Source organism: Thunnus thynnus, chromosome 1 (genome assembly GCF_963924715.1).
Source record: "Thunnus thynnus chromosome 1, fThuThy2.1, whole genome shotgun sequence".
Classification (NCBI taxonomy): domain Eukaryota; kingdom Metazoa; phylum Chordata; class Actinopteri; order Scombriformes; family Scombridae; genus Thunnus; species Thunnus thynnus.
This window is the reverse complement of record NC_089517.1, coordinates 25,270,067-25,292,264: the sequence shown is the minus strand read 5'-3', so window position 1 is coordinate 25,292,264 and position 22,198 is coordinate 25,270,067. Positions and strand designations below refer to the sequence as shown.

General features: G+C 39.6%; 1 protein-coding gene across 3 annotated transcripts in view; it reads left to right on the top strand.

Moving 5' to 3' along the window:
• esrrga (estrogen-related receptor gamma a) overlaps positions 1-22,198 on the top strand; it is a 184,250-nt gene that overhangs the window by 16,554 nt on the left and 145,498 nt on the right. For 2 of the 3 annotated variants that reach the window (XM_067592714.1, XM_067592696.1), the window contains exon 2: positions 6,587-6,635. The gene's annotated coding sequence lies outside the window, so the exon portion shown is untranslated. Of the gene's footprint in view, positions 1-3,285; positions 3,974-6,586; positions 6,636-22,198 lie in introns of those variants that run through there. The other variant, XM_067592705.1, reaches the window with a different exon arrangement.

Sequence of the window (22,198 nt, the reverse complement as noted above, 5' to 3'; positions counted from 1 at the left end):
TAAGAGACTCTCTCATATCCAGGCCCTCATGGGACATCTTTGATTTGTGATGATCTCATCTTGGTAACGGCAACTCAGTAAACATGTATCTGTTGCTACTGAAGACAACTCATAGCTGTAAGCCCCAAATCTAAATATAATAATAAAGGGAGAATTTACATAAAATGTTTATCTGATGGTATAGGCTCATTAAAGTCTTTGTCTTTTGAGCAAAGTGGTCTTTGGCATCCACTGTGAGTCCCGACATATCAAGACGTAGTTTTTACTTTACTGTGGCAAATGCTCTTTTCCAAGCTAGTAGTATCCTGCCTATACTATGAGGCACTACACATACTGCTACTTCTATCCATCACCCTGGGGGACATATAGAAGTCGAGGAGCACTTGAGAAGGAATGAACAAACTTCAGCATTCACACCGATCTCCGGGCTCCTCTTATCTGTGTGTGTTTGTTTTACAATACCTGTGTCTACTGTATCTGAGCTGGCGTCACTCCACCGCTTTTTTTTTTTTCTTGCTCTTTTATTCTTTCCCTCTGTGTGTCGGTGCATTCATCTTTCACTGAGAGCATGGCAGGGCGCGATCACTTTGTCCTCTTGTTCATTGCCGTTTCTGTCCTCTGTTTTTCACGCTGTGCTTTTTTTCCTCTGTCTCTTTTCTCTACCCCTATTGTTAGCTGCTGTTCTCCCCCCCCCCCACTCTCCCTCACCCTCTCGCTCTCTCACTCCTGTTCAGTTCCCTCTGTGCTCGCTCCGTCTCATGGGCCCTGACCTCCTGTTGTGACCCCTCAGAGCCGCGGTGACTTTGGTACACAGTGCAGCCTAGTTGGTAGAAGTCAGTGCAGAGGCTACAGATATGAGCTGCAAACTTTTTTTCCCTCTAGTCAGCATAAAAGTATGTGTGTGTGAATAGATCCTGTTGCATGCAAGTCCTCCATCTCTCTCAGTGTGTGTGCGTGTGTGTGTGTGTGTGTGCGTGGTGGATCCTGTTGCATGGTAGTCCTCTATCAGTGTCTGCCTCCTGATCTGATTGATTGTTCTGGGTAAATTAGGACTGGGCGCTGGTGATGGGGACAGGAGTGAGTTACACCCTTCACCCCTGTCCTTGCCCTCCACCCTCTTTCCCTTCTCCTCCTCTGTGTCCCTGCTTTTATCATCTTCCCCTCTCCATGTCCTCGTCCTTTCCTTTCCCTTTTATTTCTCCTTCTGTTCCTCATCTGCTTCCTTTCCTTTGTTGTTGCTTATCTTCCTCCTCGTCACAATTCTTCCACTCAGCACCAAATGTTATGTCATGTGGCCTCCTGTCCGGCCACCCTTCATATTTACATTTTCACCCTTCCCCTATTAAGGAAATAATGTACAAATCAGACTCAGAGATGCATATTTTTTGTATTACAAATGCAGTTACCTCATTATTTATTATTAACATTCCTCACTTTTACGTTATCTCTGAAGAAATACAGCATATCTCTATATTGTAATAATTTAGGATCACTGATTACAAAACAACTTCTCCTGATGTGTATAGACATGGATACGCATGCATCCTACACATCTACATTGCTGGTTGGATATGTACCTCCATACTAACACGTGACAGGATTAAAATATTTGAAAACTAAGAAATACTGCCTTGCGGTTGTATGCCTCCACCAACCAGTCAAGCCAGTTTACATCTCTGCCCGTCCAGACTCATATAATATTTGTAACGAAGACTTTGAAGGAATTTAATAAAACATATTAAGTGTATTTTCCGTGTATCTGTTCACATGTTTGGCCAATAAAGCTGATCCTGATAGAGCACAAAGTTGTAGCCATGACAGTAGACAAAGCTTCAGATATGGATGTTGCTGCAAAGAAGCTACAAATTCTAAAACGTGGATGCTTCACACACATCTCCCCTTCCGTTCCTGAGTTATGGCGTTGAATAATGGCCAGAAACATTACATTATGATGTCACACTGAAGTTGACCTTTGACCTTTTGGATATAAAATGTCATCACTTCATCATTTTATCCTATTAGATATTTGTGTGAAACTTTGTCATACTGTAATTAGCGTATGAATTCTTGAGTTATGGCCAAAAACGTGTTTTGTGAGGTCACAGTGATCTTGACCTTTGACCACCAAATTCTAATCAGTTCATCCTTGAGTCCAAGTTGACATTTGTGCCAAATTTGAAGAAGTTCCCTCAAGGCGTTCCTGTAACATTGTGTTCACGAGATGGGAAGTACAGACGGATGGATGGACAGCCACAGCTGTCACCGACGTGGAGGCATAAAAACATGATTAGAGAAGTGCATGAAAATGGCCTCAGTTATACAATGATTATTGAAATATTACAGTCTTTATTTGTCAAGTGAAATAAATGTTCTTCTGGCAAGAAAAAAAGTTACTTTTGTGTAAGCAAAAGTCTCAACAATACCTGGAATTATACTTAAACAATAATTATTATTTACTTGGTAATACATACAAATGGTTCACTTTATGTTTTCTTATGTTTTCTATGGACTTCTTCTATTTTAACAATGTCAGAAAAAAACTCAGTGTGGTGATTTCTCTGTAACTAAAACTAAGCTGATTGATCCCATGAGTGATAAGCCACTGCTGATGAGCATTTCCATAGCAAATCAATGCTGCTTCTTTATCAATGCAATAGTAACATGGCTTTCCTTTAGGCCTATATGGCTACACTGTTCTTGATAAAAATGAGACGAGCATTCCCACCTATGATTCTTTGAAAAAAAGGCAGCACTAATGTGACTGGTATGGGACTGTCACAACTTTCCCAATACACAGTTTATATCCAACTGCTGAACTTAATAGCAAAACCTCTCCTCTCCTCTCCTCTCCTCTCCTCTCCTCTCCTCTCCTCTCCTCTCCTCTCCTCTCCTCTCCTCTCCTCAACATAGTTTTTACTCTTAAACTGCTGAATTGGTAACATTGTCAAAAAAGATACCAGCAAATGTGGTTGGGAAACTGGACCCCCCTCCTCCATAAATAGATGTTTGTTTCTGCTCTGTGTTTGTTTGTGTTGCCTCTTTCTGGATCGGGTCTGCAGGGACCATTTTTCAGATAAGACAGCAAGGCTTTGGGGAATACTTAGACTTCCTCTTTTCTACCCTCCCCTCTACTTCTCCCCTTTCGTCTTGTTGAGATGTCTCGTCTTCTCTTCTCCTCTCTTCTCCTCTCTTCTCTTCTCTTCTCTTCTCTTCTCTCCTCTCCTCTTCTCTTCTCTCATCAGTTTAACATTTTTTTGTCATTTTTACTTCTCATCCATATTCTTTTTAGCCTTCCTCTCACCTGTTCTATTCTTCTATTGTCTTTTTTTTCAGGACAAATTGTACTATATTTTTGTTTCAGACTGACAACCTTGCATTTCTCTAAAATCAGTTTAATATTTTCAAGGATACAGCATACAGTCCATAGTCCAAATAATTGTGTCTGTCCATCTGTCTCTTTTACATGACTGAAACATATGTGATGCTTCCACCGCATCTGCCGCTGCTGCTTTACAGTAAAGCTGTTTGTTTTTCCTGCAGTAGGACTCCGGTTGACTGTCTGCAGAACGCTGGTGTCCTGGAGTGGCACATCAGTTTGGTCAGTTCGCCCAGCACTCCTTCCTCCTCTTTCTCCCTCCCTTCCTCTTTCTCTCACTTCCTCGTTCTCATACTACCAGCCACTTGAGAAAAGAGAGAAGCCCTGCTTCATGGCTTAGAGAATGAGCTCTGCCTCTCAGCTGCAGACCGAGAGCAGAGAGGAGAACAGAGAGAAGGGGAGAGGAAGGAGTAAAGAGGAGAGGAGAAAGGCAGCGACACACTTGCATCTGTTGTGGCAACCAAGAGGCAAATGAGAGTGTGAGAGAGGCAGAGAGAGTATGCCAGAGTGAGAGGAGAGAGAGAAAGAGAGAGGAGATGTCAGACAGCCGTGTCCTTGAGAACTGCACCACAACTCTTTGAAGAGAGCCGGGAGACGGTGTGAGTAACGTGCATCTCAGCGGGACATGTGTGTTTTATGTGTGTGTGCGTGTGTGTGTGTGTGTGTGTAGTGCATGGTTGCGCATGTACAGTACTGTTAGTTTGTTTGTGTGTTTGCGTGCGCGCGCCTGTGTGTGTGTGTATATGTGTGTGTGTGTAACCTGCTGCTTGCACGCTGACCTGCCAAGCTCACAGTGAAGTGGGTTTGGCTGCCGATCTTCTCTGCTATTGTCTGCCTGCCTAAGTGTTGCTGACAGGGGATTATGGCAAATACAAAACGCCGTATGGACCAAAGAAATACAGTGCCAAACTTCATAGACACAAGCATGCATGCATGAAGCTACATGTTGAGAGCTCTGTTTGATAGCACTAGTTTGTGTGTGTGTGTGCGTTTGTGTCAATGCTAGCATACATATGTGCCTTGTTTAGTTGTCTGTTTTGATTTTGAAATCTGCAGCATTTAATAGTTTGTTTTGAGGCGGAAATTGACAATGGTAAAAAGGAATTATACTCTTGAGTATATATTTTATATTTTGTTAGAGTTGTGCATCATGCAGGAGCTTTGAAACCACCTGTAACTATTCACAAAAGTCCATAGTGAGTTTATAATAAAATTGTGAACAATCTGTTTAACCTATGGTTCTACTACTGTAAGGAATACTAAATAATAGTTAATAAACTGTTTAGTAGCCTGGAAGTTAATTATTAATACTCTACAGGTTTAAAGAGGAAAATTACTACCTGCCAAACTGATTTGAATTCAACTACTGTACTTGAAATGGGTTTGTGGTTTGGGGGTTGTGTGTTCGAACCCTATGTGGTCTAGGGATCAGAGCCAAACGGTGTGACCCATTGAACTATTTGTAACTAATCATAGGCCACAAGCCACACAGCATGCCATGGAGCCCAGTTGGGTTACACTCATCAAAATATAATAAGCGTTAACATGTCACTCATGTTTCTGAAAGCGTTCTAGAAATGTATGTCATTACTGAAGACGTGTGCCATTTTATGACATTAAGTACCAAACGGCTGACATCATGAGGTTGGCGGGCATATGAAACACCCTCTCCTTTCACATTTACTATGAAGTGCAACCAGTGGAAATACATTTCATAGGTAGGATGCCATCACACCCTAATCTAAAAATTCCTGGGTTGCATCATGTCTTATGAGGCAATGTGGGGATCATATGTCCAGTATCATCTACTGTGTTTGATCATTTATAGGGAGACAAGTGTGTCAGAGCTCATACTCCTCAGGATATATTTACATATCAAATTATAGCATACTAAGTGCATGGATAGCATACCAAAGGATATATATCATTTCTCTTTCCTGCAGTACTAGTTATGAAAGGCCTATCACAGGATTCAAGGTTCCAATCAACATCAGTCTTGTATCTTAAATTATGTTGATTCTTTTAATTCTTTATACCTTCAAAGGTAAGCCTTGTAAGACTATATATAGGCACAATATTTCTGCTTTCTGTGTTGTTATGAGAGCTCCAGTTTATTACAACAGTATTCTACACAGTATCAGTAATATTAAATCGCTGATGACGGATGTCCTGCATATCCACGTATTTCTACTTTGACCAAATTATTTGCTATCAAACATACTTTCCACATTCCCAGTTCCACAGTTTCAGTTGTACCACAGCACAGTTTCTTCTCATGGTAACTATACATTGCAGTGAGTATATAAAATAACTATGTTTACATAACATGCTACAACCTGTTACTCAACAGGGGCATCTAAATTCTAAATTTAACTTTAAAATACATTTAAAAATGTTTTTTCTATGGCATAGTATAGGAAAACAAGTGAAAGAGGTGCTTATGTAGTAAAGTCTCTCTTGCATTAGTCTTTACAGGTAAGGTTTGCTAAATAGGTCACCAGCCTGAAATTTATTGCACAAACTAATTTATTTGAAGGATAAATATTATGTATTTTAATGTACTATTGTATACAGTACATGGTATGAGTAAATAATTGTCATCATAATTCTTTTAACTAATGTGCTCTTAGCATCAATGAACTGCGAGGAGTAACAGGCAGAGTTGATGTTGTCCACGGTATATATTTAGACTTTAGAAACTGTCCCCAGGGTGAGCATGTAAGTGTGCAGTATGTAGTGTGATTGTGAGTGTGAGAGCATGGTGTGCAAATGTTTGTGTGTGTGTGTGCATGCAGTGTGTCTGTGTGTGGCGCAATGTGTTTTAGGCTGTTCCAGCCAACCAATTGAGGTCAGCCGCTCAATAATTAAAGCATGTCACTGGTTAGTGCACGAGCTGGGTCGGCCAATCAGAGAGGCTGATGTCAGATCAGAGTGACAGAGAGTTTGGGTGAGTGTTAAAAGAAAGAGAGAATTGGAGGATAAGGAGAGACAGAGCCCAGGACTGAGAGATGTGGAGATGCAAGGTTTTAAGACTTGAGATGTTTTCCATTCATATTAGTATTATTAAAAAGTGTTCAGATCTATTCACTTGAGTTGCTGCTGGTCAGTCCTGTATACTGTGTCCTACCATGGGTGTCTGTTTTTTTTTGTTGCCGTATATGTTGCTCTGACAAAAAAGTTACAATCATTTTTCATTTAACCTTATTACAGTATCTGAGGCCTGAACACACCTTACAGCAATTACCCAGAAGAATATCAGGTAAGAGGAGCAGTGCAATCAAGTCATACTGTAAATATAAGCTGCTTTTCTGATTTAAATAACACAGACAGAAAAAGTCGCAATACTATATCTATAGCCTACTGTACACCTTTTAGTGGAAACAATATTGTCTAACTCAAAATAGTCTTTGTTTATTGATTCCTTATTATATTTTAATATTTCAAAGGTCTAGTGCCTGGAGTGATGCTGTTCTTAAAAGCATTACTACTTTACTCACTCTTCATAATAAGAAAATTGTAAGCATGCATTTTGTGTTCAGTTGCCCTCATCTAAGTTGTACATCACATAATAGGATGTTAAAAATGAAAATTGGTTTGTCACTTTTTATTATTAACAAATGATGAGTAGTTTTTATTCACATTTATATTGCTGATTTATTCGTCACAAGCTATGTTTGACATTTTGAGGTTAAGTATTCAGATAGTGGTTAGCAGCTCACCTAGTTACCTACAATAGGAGCTGACTGGGAGCTTAGTGGAATTTGCATATTTTCTCCATATTTGTATTGTTTTCCTTTGGATGCACTGGTTCCCCAATTACCAGAACACATGCCTGTTTCCTATTAGGGACACCCTCGCCATGATCAAGGCACTGACCTCGGCTCACAAGTGGAGTTGGTCTCTGGGTGTTGCACCGTGTGCCCAGCCAACTGCTCCTAAATATGGGTCAAATGCAGAACATGAATTTCCCCAAGGGATTTAATAATGTAAAACCTAGTTATTTTGTATTGCTGATGATCAGAGGCTGGTTTTCCTGGTCTAACTACCCTGGACATTGTGATGGCATATAGGCAGAAAGGATACTGTCCCTCAACCAGGTGCTGCAGGTTTAACCTCTGTGTTAGTGAATGTCCACCATGCTGAAGTTTGATTAAGTAGAGATATACAACGAAATGATGAGAAGCATAGGATCATGGGTACACTCATGCTAATGTGCTGATGTCAAGTTGTTTTCTTTCTGTCAGTAAACTCACCATGTTTTACCATTTAGATGTTGACATGTATGAAATAACTCATTAAAGTCTATTTAGTGTAATGGACCCTGAGCACAGCCAGCTAATCAGACCAGTGGCTCAATTTTATATAAGACAGGTTTAGTCAGGGCTCCATGGTGCTGATTCTGCAGCTGTCAGTGGTGCAGATTTGGGAACTAGTGGACATATTCACAGCGGTTCTCACCAATAGTAATATCTGCTGTCAGTGGGAAGCCAATGACACATCTTTATTAATCTCACATGTTTCTACTTGTTTGTTTGGTTATATAACCGTATGTGGTTGGGCCCTGGTTGCTGGAGTCTTTGCACCGAAGCAGTTTGAGCTGTGAGCTTTATCCATCATTTTCTGCACTGTGTGTCACCTATCTTAGTGTTGTGTAGTCTACATAGAAAATGATATTTTGATTCCACTACTGCAAATTTCTAAATCTTTATATTTTAACCTTTTTTTCTGTCAGTCTGTGGTTACTTCAGTCACATTTTTGGTAATCAGATTACTGTATACCATTACCCCCAAGGCTTAAATATCGTCTGCAGGATGTAAGCTGACCACAGACTAGGGCCTGATGTGAGCTTTTATTTATCTGGAAGCCCGGGTGATGTGAGTTCCTATTAATACTCTATGCAGTGGTTGCTGCCTGCCAGCCTGATGATACACACACACACACACACGCAGATTGGTAATCAGAGACTTGAGGCTTCTCAAACACTACATACTACAGTCCACTTCAGGCCCTGATGATGTCATTATGGACAGCATATCCTTAGTGACATCACTGTAAACAGGAAATTAATTAATGTAGAACAGACTAAAAGAGAATTTACAAGACTTTCCTCCCCAGAAAAATGACACAATAGGCCATAATATCAGTCGCCCGAAAACAACCCCATGGTTATTATTTTAGCAATGATGATGAAGGTGGCTTAACTTTAAGGAAGTAATAACTTGAACCCACACGACATTTCTCTAACTTTAATAAAAAATGATCATTTTAACCCAAACCATGATCTTACCCTAAACCTAACCAAGTGGTTTTTGAACCTAAACCTAACCATACCTTAACCACAGTGTTGACCATAAAACATCATTGTTTTTTAACAGTGATTTGTAATTGTTTTGCATCTGGTCATTTAATCTGGAGGACTTGTTGGATTTTACTGCGTAATTTCTTCAGTCATAGTTCTTTCCTGGTTTTCCTCTTCTACCCTACTTACTTTCTATCAACTGCGACATGTATACGTGTATTGGTCCAGCACTCTGCTATATCAGGAGATCCACTGATATTTAAAAGACATGAGAGTAGAGTTATTTCAAAAAAGGACAATGATGCACTGATGTTTCAAGCTCTTTGCATACCTGCCTTTTTTTGGAGTGACTGCTTTTATTTTCATTTTTCTTTCTTTCTTCCTTCTTCCCTTCGGAGTGTCTTCTCGGGTACTTGTGCTTGTTTTACTGTCATTGAAAAAGCCAAACTCATTTTTATAATTTTAGATTACTTCGTTGCCCACTTAAATGTCTCTTGTGATTCATAGCTCCATTTCTTGTTCCTCTCAACCTTTTGTTTCAAGTTGTTGAGTCTGTCCACTGGTGTCTCTCTGTTCTCTTAAAGTCTTCTGTATTTACTGCTAATCCTTTTTATGCTTCTCCCAGCCAGAAGCCCCAGTGAGATCCTGTAGATTTAGCCAGAGGTTGATCTCATGATTAGTATTCAGCTGTCAGAATACGTCAGTCAACTTTTGGAGGCCCCTCTCTATCCTCACCCTCCCACCATCATTTCCCCATTAAAATCTCAATGTATACCTCTGCATTGTAGTGTGTGTGTATGTGTGCTGCACCAGGATGTACGTAGCTGCGTGGTCATGAAGAGAGAAACCCTGTGTGCATTAATGTAGATACACATCCAACCTCCTCCTGATTTCCCAGGAAGTCGCCCTCCATCATCTTAAATGACATGAAAAGAGCTGGAGACAGATATACTGTATGCATGAATTAATTGGCTTGAATAGGAGTATTTAGAAGCTTAATCCATGGGGATTAACGCAAGAAGCCCTCTCCGGATTTAAGCTTCTGCGCGTTTTAAGCAGAGGATTGTTTCATTTCACTCCATCCTCCTCCTCCTCACATGCCACCACCTTTAGTTCTTAGTCAGTGAGCCTCTAAAAAGCTGTCAAGTGTAGGATTAGCCATGTAGAATGCCACTAGATAGCTGATTGCCCTAATAACCTTTTAAAAAATATAATGATTTTTATTGTGACATATTGTTTTAATTCCAGGTGGGTTGCTTTTCTTTAGTTGTGCCTTTCATTTCTGCTTTTTACACACAAAGATACTGCTGCTATTACAGGATTAGTGCAACCACTTGATAGATAATAATAATTGTGATCTTAAAGAACAGTGACATATTGTGAGGATGTAGTGTCCCTGTTTACATGTGAGGTGTGCATTTGGTAGAAACTGAGCCTTTAATAAGCTGTCAAATCTAGAATAAGAAGCACTGAGTACTAACCAGTCAACAAAGGCATGGTAATGCTCAAAACAAGCTACTTAGGACATATCCCACAATGTCTGAAGGTAAAAGTATTTATACCTGTTCTGAGACGCCACACTCAAAAGCAGGGCGAAAAACCTACTGTCGTAGAGTGGGGCAATTCACAATAATCATTCAGATCGGGATAATGGCTCACACATTTGGAAAGACTCTCCTCGAAGGCATTCATGGTTTTGCACTTTGTTCATTTGCTAGACAAAAGATGTTTATAGGTTCAGTGAAATGTTGTTGTTAATGTGACACATGATATACAAACTCCAGTACTATGTATTAGAAGGAAAAACAATTGTCTTTGGCCCTGGTTTTTACTTTACAGCCAAACTAGAGTTATACTGTTTTCACAGAAAATGTCTTCTCTTGTCTTCTTTCTTCTGCTCTCCTTGCCTTTTTCTCTGTACTCTCCTCTCGTCTTCCTCTCATCCTTCTCCCCTCATCTTTGCCCTCCCCTTTTCTCTGTGCACCTGTCTCTCTCACCGCCTCTTCTCCTTCCCTCTCCTCCTCTGCTCTCATCTTTTCCATCATGCCCTCTCTTTTTTTGTCTTTCTCCTTCTGCCTCTTCCCTCCTTCATTTATAGGCTTCGTGCTGCAAGTCTATGAGATACTGAGCAGATCAATGCCTATAGATTGGCTCATTGGAAGCCATTAGTTATGGGTTTTTATAAAGCTAGTCATTATTGTGCTTAATCTTGCAGAAAATTAAATTTAGAGTTGTGTACAGTGTTTTGGTTAAAAGTTGTTGATTTTTCCCCCTCTCACTCACTTACCAGCTGCTGTTTTTCTCTCCTTTTTGCATGTGTTACGGTTGTCTGTGTATGTGCACATGTGCATGAGCACATGTGCTTAAGCCACAGAAAGAATTACTGACAACCCGTTGAAAGCGAACACGCGCGCGCACACACACACACACACACACACACACACACACACACACACACACACACACAGAGGTGCATTAGTGTCACCGTTAATAAACCATCACGTATCCTGGTCATGCCAAAAAACCCTTCAAGAAAACTACAACAACATGGCTTGGCCACAGTACTGCACACGTACTGCAGTTTTTTATTTCTCAGTGTTGGCAAATTTCTCTATTGTCAGAGCCTCTGTACTCAATGGCTTTAATAACTTAAAAGTGATGGTGATGCCGTTTTTTTTTTACCCTGCCACTTTGCTTTTGTTTTTCAAAGAGCACTGTGGCTCAGTCCTGGTCAAGCTTTAATTTTCAGAATTGGACCATTCACCATCATGAACTCTTGGACACTGCTCTCCCTCTTCTCTCCCTATGCCTTTTTCCTCTACCCCTCTACACTTCCCCCGCCCCATTTCCTTTTTGCCATTTTTTCCCTATCTCCCAATTGCACAACAGCCCCCACCACAGGACCGCAGATGAGAATACACTTTTTTTTCTTTTTTTTGGCACTTTATTAGTTTTTCAAGAAACATAAATGATATGTAACTATATCAATATACAAACATACACAAGGCGAATAAAAAATAAAATAAAAATACCTTAAAAATGGAATAAATAGAAATGAAAAATAGAAATGTTTCTCCTACAGCTAGTAATCACCAATGTCCAACTTCATCCCACCATACAGTCAACATAAAGTGAGGCATGCTAGGCTTCCATCCAGCTCCTAGTAGAGGAGCATATCAATCATCTCCAAATTCGTTCCACTGACACAGTATACTTTCCAAGTCTGTGTGTTCAAGATAATTAAGAAAAGGACCCCATACTTTTTTTGAATAGCTCTTGTTCTTCCCTTAGTTCCTTCTTTAGTCATTCACCAATACTTTTATTTACATTTTCCCATAATAGTGCTATCATCCGTTTTGCCTGTAACAAACATAGATTAAAAAGGATTTGCTCTTTCTTCCTTATATTTTTATATAAGAAAAACTTGGGCTCCATAGTTGATTGTATTGATAAAATCTCTTCCATCATATATTATATCTCTTCCCAGAGCTTTTTTTTTTTTTTATCATATTACATTCCCAAATACAATGGAAAAATGTTCCCTTTGATTGTCCACATTTAAAACACAAATCTAGGATATTACTATTATATTACTACATTACAATTATTTAGCTTTCCTGGAGTAGTATATGTTCGCATCAGCCAATTATATTGTAAAAGTTCAAGATGGGCATTTTCTGTTTGTGTTTGAGCTTCCTTGCAAGCATCTTCCCGCTCATCAAATGAAATGCCTTCCCTTAAATACTCTCTCCAAACTCTAAGTTTAGCTTTGGAAGACTCAGGGGACCCAGTCATAATATCTGGATATTATGACTGTCCTTTTAAAATAGTTTTCTTTAATGGTGAATAGGGAGGAATAGTGGCTGTTTTTGGTTTGCTCCAATGAAGCTTCTGAGTTGTAAGAATTTGAAAAAAAATTTCCCAGCTAATGTCATGTTTAATTACAAGCTCCTCAAATTACAGTTTTGTCATTTTCAGTCAGTTTATCATCATTTAGCCCATATAAATTCTGAATTTTCTACACCCCCTTATCTGACCAAGTCCTAAACCCACCTACCTGGAGTGAAATCTTAATTTCCCCAAATTAGACTAAAACATGAGAGAGAAAGTGGTTCACCCAGGTATTTCCTCACCTCATACCAAACATTAATCATGTTCCTAGAAATGGGGTTAGTAGTTTTTTTCACAGTTTCTTAAGACTAGCTGAGTACATATACTATATATTGGAAGAGATAGCTCTACAGAATGGGACTCCGTCTCTCTCCAGGCAGGAGGATTGTCATTTGTAAAATAATATATAACAATTCTCAATTGAGCTGCCCAATAGTACCAGAGAGGATTAGGATACTTGAACCCCCCTCTATCATAGAGTAGGTACAGGAGGGATAAGTGTAATCAGTGTTGTTTGTTATTATAGAGAAAATGTATAAATCATTTCTTTAACTTTGAAAATAGATTTGAAAGAGGAGGCAGTGGGATGTTCTGGAATAAATAAGGCAATTTGTTGAGTATATTCATTTTCGGAATATTGACTCTTCCAATTAAAGAGTTTGGTAGAGATGTCCATCTATTAATTGAGCTGGTAATTGATTCCCTAATAGGATCATAATTAGAGTTCACCACATCTTTTATATTGGGTTGTATGTTTACACCCAAATATGTAAAATGATTTACAACTTTAAACTGGGAGACTTGTGCAGTTAGATTACTCTCTTCGGAATTTAGAAAAATTAGCATTTTTTAAAATCCCTTCTAACAAGGCTAGAATGGACCTCTCCAGGTCTCTGAGAAAAACAGTGACATCATCAGCATATAAAGCAATACGGTGATCTGTTTGACCTATAGTTATACCAGAGATCTCTGTATAGGACCATATAGCTATGGCAAGAGGTTCTATTGCTATTATAAACAAAAGTGGTGATAAAGGTCATCCTTGTCGACATCCTTTATGGATCTTAGTTGGTTTTGATATTGTATTTGTATTGTAAGTATTTCTGCACTGGGGTCAGTATGTAACAATTTAACCCATTTGTAAAAGTTTCCCCACATCCAAAGCAGTCAAGGACGTCAAAAAGATAGGGCCACTCAACCCTATCAAACGCTTTCACAGCATCTAATGACAGAAGAGCAGTATTTGGTATTTCCCTCTGGCTGTGTAGAATGTTCAGTACCCTCCTGACATCGTGAAACCCTTGGCGACCCTTAATAAACCCACTTTGTTCTTTCTCAATTATCCCTCAAAGTATGCCTTCCAGCCTTTTCACAAGGATTTTACATAACACCTTTATGTCCAAATTAAGAAGACTTATTGGTTTTAGATTTTCACATCTATTGCAGGGTGTCCCTGGTTTTGGTAGCAGCGAAATCAAGGCTTCCCTCAAGGATGGTGGAAGGATCCTGTTTTGAAAAGATTCTAATAGCATATCTAAAAGATGGGTCTGTAATTTGGATTTTTGTAAATATCTATAGGTAGGCCATCTGGCCCCACAGCCTTCCCAGATTTCATACTTTCAATTGCATCAGAGACCTCTTCTAATGATAATTACACTTCCAAACTGGATCTAAGTTCTTCTGGGATACTAGGTATGTTGAGATCATCTAAGAGGGTTTTTTGAATTTGCAGATCTACATTTTTGTTAGAATTATATAGACTTGCATTAAAAAATCTAAAAGCATAATTTATTTCTGTAAGATTAACTATATTATCCCCCTTGCTGCTCTGTATAGTAATGGATCTTTCATTTTGTATTGTTTGATGAGCCAAGCTAATATCCTTCCAGATTTTTCTCCTGGTTCATAATATGTTTGTATAAGTCTTAATGGACTTGCCACTGTTTTAGAAGCTGAAAACGCTTTAAAAGCTTCCCATCTGACACACAATGATGTTTCTGATGCATTTGTCTCACAAAAAACATCAATTTGTTCACCAAGTTAGGTGAGAAAATCTGAAATTTGCAACCATTTTTGTTGAAATCACCATTTAGATGGGTCTCTTATCAGCCTTGAATCTGCATAAGCAGTGAGATTGGTGCATGATCCAAGAAAAAGATACCATTGCAGTCTCAATCCTTAATTTTAGAAACCAAATTTGCTGATATTAAAAAGTAATCAATACAGGAATAAGATTGATAAATTCTAAAAAAGCAAGAATACAGCATCAGGTTTTGATTCTCTTCAAATGTCCCTCAACTTTAACTCATAAAATTAAGTATATCTTCCCTGCTCTTAGTGTGTGACTTATCTTTCCCTAATTGTTGGTCCTTTGTTGAATCCAATATACAATTAAAATCTCATGCTATGATGTAGTTATCAATAACTGCTGAGACAGTGTAAAACAGATCCCTGAAAAACTTTGGATTAGGGTTGGGCCGATGAGCAATGCCATCGTCCATCGCCAATGACCACTGAGCCTCTACCATTGTAACATCGTGATTTAAAAGCCCCCACCACTGCAGAATGAATATAGGGGAAAAACTGTCATATTCACCATTAGGCAAGTCTGTCTCTGTTTCTTTGCTCTAGCTGCCTTTGCTACAACCATCCTGTCCTTATAGTTCAAGAACTCCATGATGAGAGTTCTTGGTGGGGCATTGGGATCTCTCCTCTGACCTATTCTATGAGCTCTCTGCAGTATTAACTTAGAATGTAGCTGTGCCAAATTCAACATTTCTGGGATCCAGTTTTAGAGAAATGCACATGCAACCCCTCCTTCTGGCGTCTTCTGGCAAGTTTACCACTTGGGTTGGATAGTCTTGCCTCTGAGTCTCCAACTTTATCCTCTACACTCTTGTTTTTACCTTCAAGAGTTTGCACTTTAGTTTGCAGGGCGCTCATGTCATCCTGGGTAGTTGAGATTCTTATTTCAGCCTGTGCAACACGTTCTGAGCCTTTGCTTATCTCCTTCCGCACTCCCTCTAATGTTGCTAGAATGCCATCAAGTCTTATGGAGAAGTCCAATTTCAAAGTGTCTATGGCAGTGAGAATTTTCTCAGAGCTAGCTCCCTCCGGTTTGGTTTCACTCACTCTTATTAGCTGCCATTGTGTAGTTATGCTAACATTAGTGCACAACCTACTTTAGCTTCCAGGTTTGGCTTGGGCGTTCCAAAGTTCGCTAGTTTAGATTGCAGCATTTTTGTACGATTAACTGATTTTTCTGCTGCAGTCGACATTCGGGCACCTTGACATGAATAAAACACAATGTTTTGTTATAAAAACATGGGTTCCAGCAGGATTTAAGCCAGAAAGTGGTGGAGCACTAAAAGTTGCGTCTTCCTAGCAAGCTACCATAATGGGAAGTCCTGAGAATACACTTTTAAGCTGTAGCTGGGGCACTGCATTGTCCTGTCAAATGAACCAATGCAAAAAAATATATAAATATCCCCTTTTCTCACCTTGTTCCTTCCCTCTCTCGTCCTCTTACCTTATTCTATCTTTCATCTCTATCCTCATTCTTTTAACCCTCTCCTTCATGTACCTCCCTGTTCCAATGCTCCCATCCTTCTTTTTCACTCTCTTTAACCCCAGTTACTCATCCTCCACCTGCTTTCTTGTCATTCCCCTCTTTCTCTTTCCTCTCCTTCACTTTTTCCCCTTTCTTTTTCCTCTGTCCTCAACATCTCTCCTGTTTCCCTTCGTCTCTGTTCTCCTTGTCTCAGTCCCCTTCTCTCTCCATCCTGAATCCCCTTTTGCCCCCACACCCCTGCCCCCACACACCCACATCCTCTCTAACTAAACAATAGATGCCTTGAGCTCTGAAAGATCACTTCCCATCCCACCCCAACACCATCAACACTACCCACCCTCCTCCTCTCCCACCCCATGATGATATGCAGAGTAGGGCAGCAGCCTTCTTTTGTTTAGCTTAGCGCAAATGAAAATTGCTAATCAATTTTTACCCCCTCTTATTTCATGGCGTGTAGTTCCTGCCCCTCCCCTGCCAGCTGTCATTGTGTGGTTGTGGCGCAGGGCTGAAAGCTTCATTAGCAGGAGGACAGCATGTTTTGCCCCTCAGCGCTGTATTCATGGAATTACTAAAGATAGATAGGACACTGCCTGGTGTTTCTCATAGAATTAACGTAAATAGATTGTTCCTTGTGTGTCATGATCATCTTTTTTGTCAAAAGAATGACAGAATTTACATCATATTATTTGATTACAATTAACCATTTTTGATATCTTACATTAAAGTTAGAAAGCTGAGATTTAGTGAAGCTGTCCATTGGCAATTCGACAGTACTTTCTTTGCAGATTATCAAAAGGCACAATAATTAAACTAATCGAGTAACTGTGGCTATGATGTTCAATCACACTAGCAGAGCACTTGGAAAACGCCCAACTTGACTCTCGACAATTACATTGTTATAAATGACCAATCTGTGATATTCAATTTAGTGATATATAGTGATTAAGCTTATGTTGAAGCTGGGTGCATCACGTCAGCAGAATGTAAGCGACTTGCATGAGACCTCAACTCAAAAGTCCATGCTGGCTTTAGCAAACAGAGCAGCCAAATATGCCTTAAGTTAAGTTTTAGTTCACTTCTTTTTCTTTTAGTAATTTTATACTCCCTCTTCCTTTCATTTTAGTGCTCACTCTCTCTGTGTTTCACTCATCTTCTGCTGCCTACTGCATACTTTTATTCCAGAGTACTGAACTATGAAGCATCAAAAATGTAGAAATACCCAGGAAGTGAAAGCTGTTTTATTCTGAAAGAAGAGCAGAGCTTTTCCCAGAAGAAATGGCTAGTGTGTGTTGTCTTAGTAGTCTTGCTATACACTAGCTGTGTGATATGCAGGGAATATGTTCAGTCATGGAATGGGCCTTCATTGAACTTTATTATATATAAATCTCTGAAGGGCAGGTGGACCTATGTGACTGTGACCAAAAGGAGCAAAACTGAGTGCCTCTTGCCAACTACTCCCACACATCTTAAACTCACTGCGGTTACAGGTGCGACAGAGCACACGTCTGACCACACCCAATCGTATCCATCAGTGATGATGTATAAACTAGAGATCTAAGGGAAAACTTATAACTTATAAGACTAATCAGCCAATGCTTGCAATATATTGCAGTCTAAAAGGTGCACTGTCTGCCATGTAACTAGCAACTTTGGATCTTGTGAAGCTGGTCAGGACTCTCAACTTCATGTCCTAGTTGATGACGTTACTGTGTATCTAACATCTGATGATCCTGTACCTAATATTGAAAATAAGCAATAATGATTAGGGGTTGTTTTTCATGTAAATACACACATTATTAATAGTATACTATATAATTCAGTGGGAGCTGTAACAGAGAATGTTGCTCCTGTCCTTGTTCTTCGGCGTATGTTACTGAGCACTTCCCATAGAGCTGATGTTTGCCTCCTCAGCATAAGAGAAGTAGGCAAGTTAGATGCGGCTAATACAAGCAGAAAGTGCACAGGTCATAAGTCACAGGATGGCCAGTGGTAATGGGATGGAATGAGAGAAAGAGAGAGAGAGAGAGAGAGAGGTGGGACTGGTTCTCTAGTGTTTCACAGTTGATACAGATCTCTTTCTTCAGCAGTTCCTTGCACTCCAATTCTCCTCTGTACTCATTTATATGACCACCTGTCTTTTGATGAAAGCAGAAATGTGAAGAAAAGGTAGTAAAGCAAACTGTTCAACCCTTCATACTCAGAGGTGTGTGTGTGTGTGTGTGTGTGTGTGTGTGTGTGTGTGTGTGTGTTTATTGTGTGTGTGTATGTGTTTAGTCTGCCCTAGTTTGAGCTGTTTGTCTGTTTGAAACAGATAATCACAGGCTCTTCTGTCTAATGTCAGAAACAGTTACCACCCCTCTATGAGAGAATATTTTCCACAACCACCCAGGGCCAAACTTAAATCAACTAAAACCAACACTTATACATATGTATATAAATGAATACACATTTTGATATGTTATAATGCATATAGTACATTTGTTCTTTTTCTTTTTGATCAATCACCTTGCCCAAACACTGTTATATAACACCATACCAAAATCTTATGAAATTCTCCTCTTCCCCCCCTTTCCCGCCTCCAACTTGTTCTTGAACCTAAGTATTGGTGTCATGATTTTCCTCTCTCATTCTGTCTCTGCTTGTTGACCGTAGTTTTCCATCCCCTTCTATTAAAAGCCCAGGGATCTGTTTTGTCAATCCATTCCACGGTGTCTAGTTGCCTCTTGGGTGCTATTAATAACACTAGCGAATACAAATATATTGATACCTTCAATCCGGTGATAAGAAGACATGACTGTCTTAATTCAATCAGACTCCTTTTTAAATGTCCCCTGGTCATAGAGAGTGAAGTGGCTGTCTGGTGTGACAGTGTTCATGTATGTCTAGCAGGGTGTACGTGGTAATCCAAGGCACTGATGGTGCTCTTGGCTTCTTTCCTTCTTTAAGTATCATGTACCAGCCTTAGTATTTTCATTGAAACAAGATCATACCCACCAATCACGTGTATTAACATATAGGACCGGTGTCAAGTATAGATCTGTCATAGAACATACATGAGTACAAAGTACATTGAGGTCAACAAGCCTGAATGACAATTTGCCACATTTGTTGTAGGTCTGCCATTAAATAGTGTCATTATAACCTAAAGTTCACGAAATCTTCAGCAATGCCTTAAAACATTATCCCAGATACTGTATATTAGCCATCTCAAGTGTACTTAAGGAAATTACATGAGCAGATACCCTTTTTATATCTACAAGTGACGCTCACAAGGGACAGTATGATGGTATTAACAAGGATCAAGCCTTTTTCAGTTTACTTTTACACAACACACAGCTGTCTCTATAGGTGGTAATGGTGCAAGGTCCCTGTAGTTACAGATACTTCACTCTTCTTATGAGCTTTGGTTTTTAGAACCACAAAAGAGCACTTAATTAGGAAAACCATACTAATACTGGTTAGGGCCTTCCTTTGCTCTCAAAACAGCCTCATTTCTTAATGGCATGGATTTAACAAGTTGTTGGAAACATTCCTTTGAGATTCTGGTCCATGTTGATATGATTGCATCACATAATTTCTGCAGATTTGTCAACTGCAGATTTGTCAGCTGCACATTCGTGCTGTGGGTCTCCTGTTCTACCACATCTCAAAGGTGTTCTATTGGATTCAGATCTGGTGACTGGGGAGGCCACTGAAGTACAATGAACTCATTGTCATGTTCATGAAACCAGTTTTAGACTACTTTTGCTTTGTGACATAGTGCATTATCATGCTTGAAGTTGCCAGTAGAAGACAGTTAAATTGTGGCCATAAAGGGATGCACATGGTCAGCAACAATACTCAGATAGGCTGTAGCCTTCAAATGATGATTAATTCATATTAAGGGACACAAAGTGTGCCAAAAAACATTCCCCACACAATTACACCACCACCACCAGCCTGAACTGTTGACACAAGGAAGGTTGGGTCCATGGATTTGTGCTTTTGATGCCAAATTCTGGCCCTACCATCTGCGTGCCTCAGCAGAAATAGAGGTTCATCAGACCAGACTATGTTTTTCCAGTCTTCAGCTGTCCAGTTTTGGTGAGCCTGACTGCAGCCTCAGATTTCTGTTTTTGGCTGACAGGAGTGGAACCCGCCGTGGTCTTCTGCTGTTATAGCCCATCCGCCTCCAGGTTCGACATGTTGTGCAATCTGAGATGCTTTTCTGCTTACCGCCGTTTTGAAGAGTGGTTATCTAAGTCTCTGTAGTCTTTCTGTCAGCTCAAACCGGTCTTGCCATTCTCCTCTGACCTCTCTCATCAGCAAGGCGTTTCCATCTGCAGAACAGCCGCTTACTGGATGTTTTTTATTTTTCGCACCAATCTGAGTAAACTCTAGAGACTGTTGTGTGTGAAAATCCCAGGAGACCATCAGTTTCAGAAATACTCAAACCAGCCTATCTGGCACCAACAACCATGCCGTGGTCAAAGTCACTGAGATCACATCCTTCCCCATTCTGATGGTTGATGTGAACATTAACTAGTGCTGTCAATCTGCCTCTATAATCCAATTCAGATATCATTCCTTATATTTTTAATATTTGAATTATATTTGAATTTTTATTGCTCAAATTTAGCCTATTATTAATATTTACTATGTATACACAGGCTTATGCATTGCCAATGCCACTATCAGCATGTGGTTGTTATACGTTCTGTCCACTAGAGGGCATTCCAAAATTACCAATAAACAGGTGATAGCTCTCTCGCTAAATAATAATTAAGCTTAAGCACAAAATGAATAACGTTAAATATAAATATTGAAGAACCTTTTATTGTACTGGATCATAGTAATTAAACTACGCACTTAACTGAAATATAAATAAATCCACGTCAGTATGCACTTGTTTACATCAATGTGTGTTGTGTTATTTGGGTCAGAATGCAATGCAAGCCCAAATGAAAGCGTAAATAGGAGCTCTGTGTCGAAACTGCATACTACAGGCTGCAGCACTCATCACTCAGGCTCAAGTCCTTTCTACTGTGGGCCTGTTTTTTTTTTTGTTTTTTTTTAAATTTCTGTTTGTTGACGAAAATCTAAAAACTTTCCACACATCGCTTCTTAAATGATCAGGAGTGGTTATCTCTGTGAGTGCATCGCTTTCTGCCATTTCTGATATTGTGACATTATGGTTGCACATTGACATGAGATTTACATTTAGTCAGAATCAGAAAACTTTACTGTTCACCAGACGTGACAATTTTCACATTTGGGTAGGCCAAGACGAGAAGGGCAAGATTTGCTAATGTTAGCCAACACATTTATAACAATTTTTTAAAAATACACATTCGAATAGTAATTTCAGCATTCGAATAGTATTGATTTATATTCGACTCCCGAAATTCATTCCAAAAGCTATAACATTTACTGAAGCTCCTAACCTATATCTACATGATTTCATACATTGCACTGCTGCCACATGATTGGCTGATTGGATAATTGCGTGAATAAGCAGGTGTACAGGTGTTCCTAAGTGCTCGTGAGTGTTAATGTTTATATTCCGTTTTATGATCTGACAATGCTATGGTTGAAGTTTGGTTAGGTTTAATCACAAACACAACTTGGTTAGGGTTAGGAAATGATTGGTGTTTAGGTTAAAATTGCTGCGTAAAAATTTGCTATTTTGGTGAATCCCCCATCCACTCCAACCAACAACCTTTGTCTGTGTCATTTTATAAAATCTATAATGTAACCCAACTTCCTACCAGGCTCCCAATGGACACGAGTCAGAATTCCTATGGCCACTACAGAGCTTTGTCATTTGATAGTTCCCATAGGCCAGAGGTCAGTGGGTGACCGCAGAAGGATCAAGTGGACCCTTCACATGTGACACGAAAGACCATCTTTGAACAGTCAATCTCCTTACAATCTCCTGTCCCTTATATCACCACCTGTTTCTTGAGCGAAGTGTTATGCTTACATTATAGACAACTGAGTCAATTCACTGGCTAGTGAGTAAACTCCATTTGCTAATAAAGACAGTATGGTGTGGTTGAGAGAACCATAAATAGCTATAAA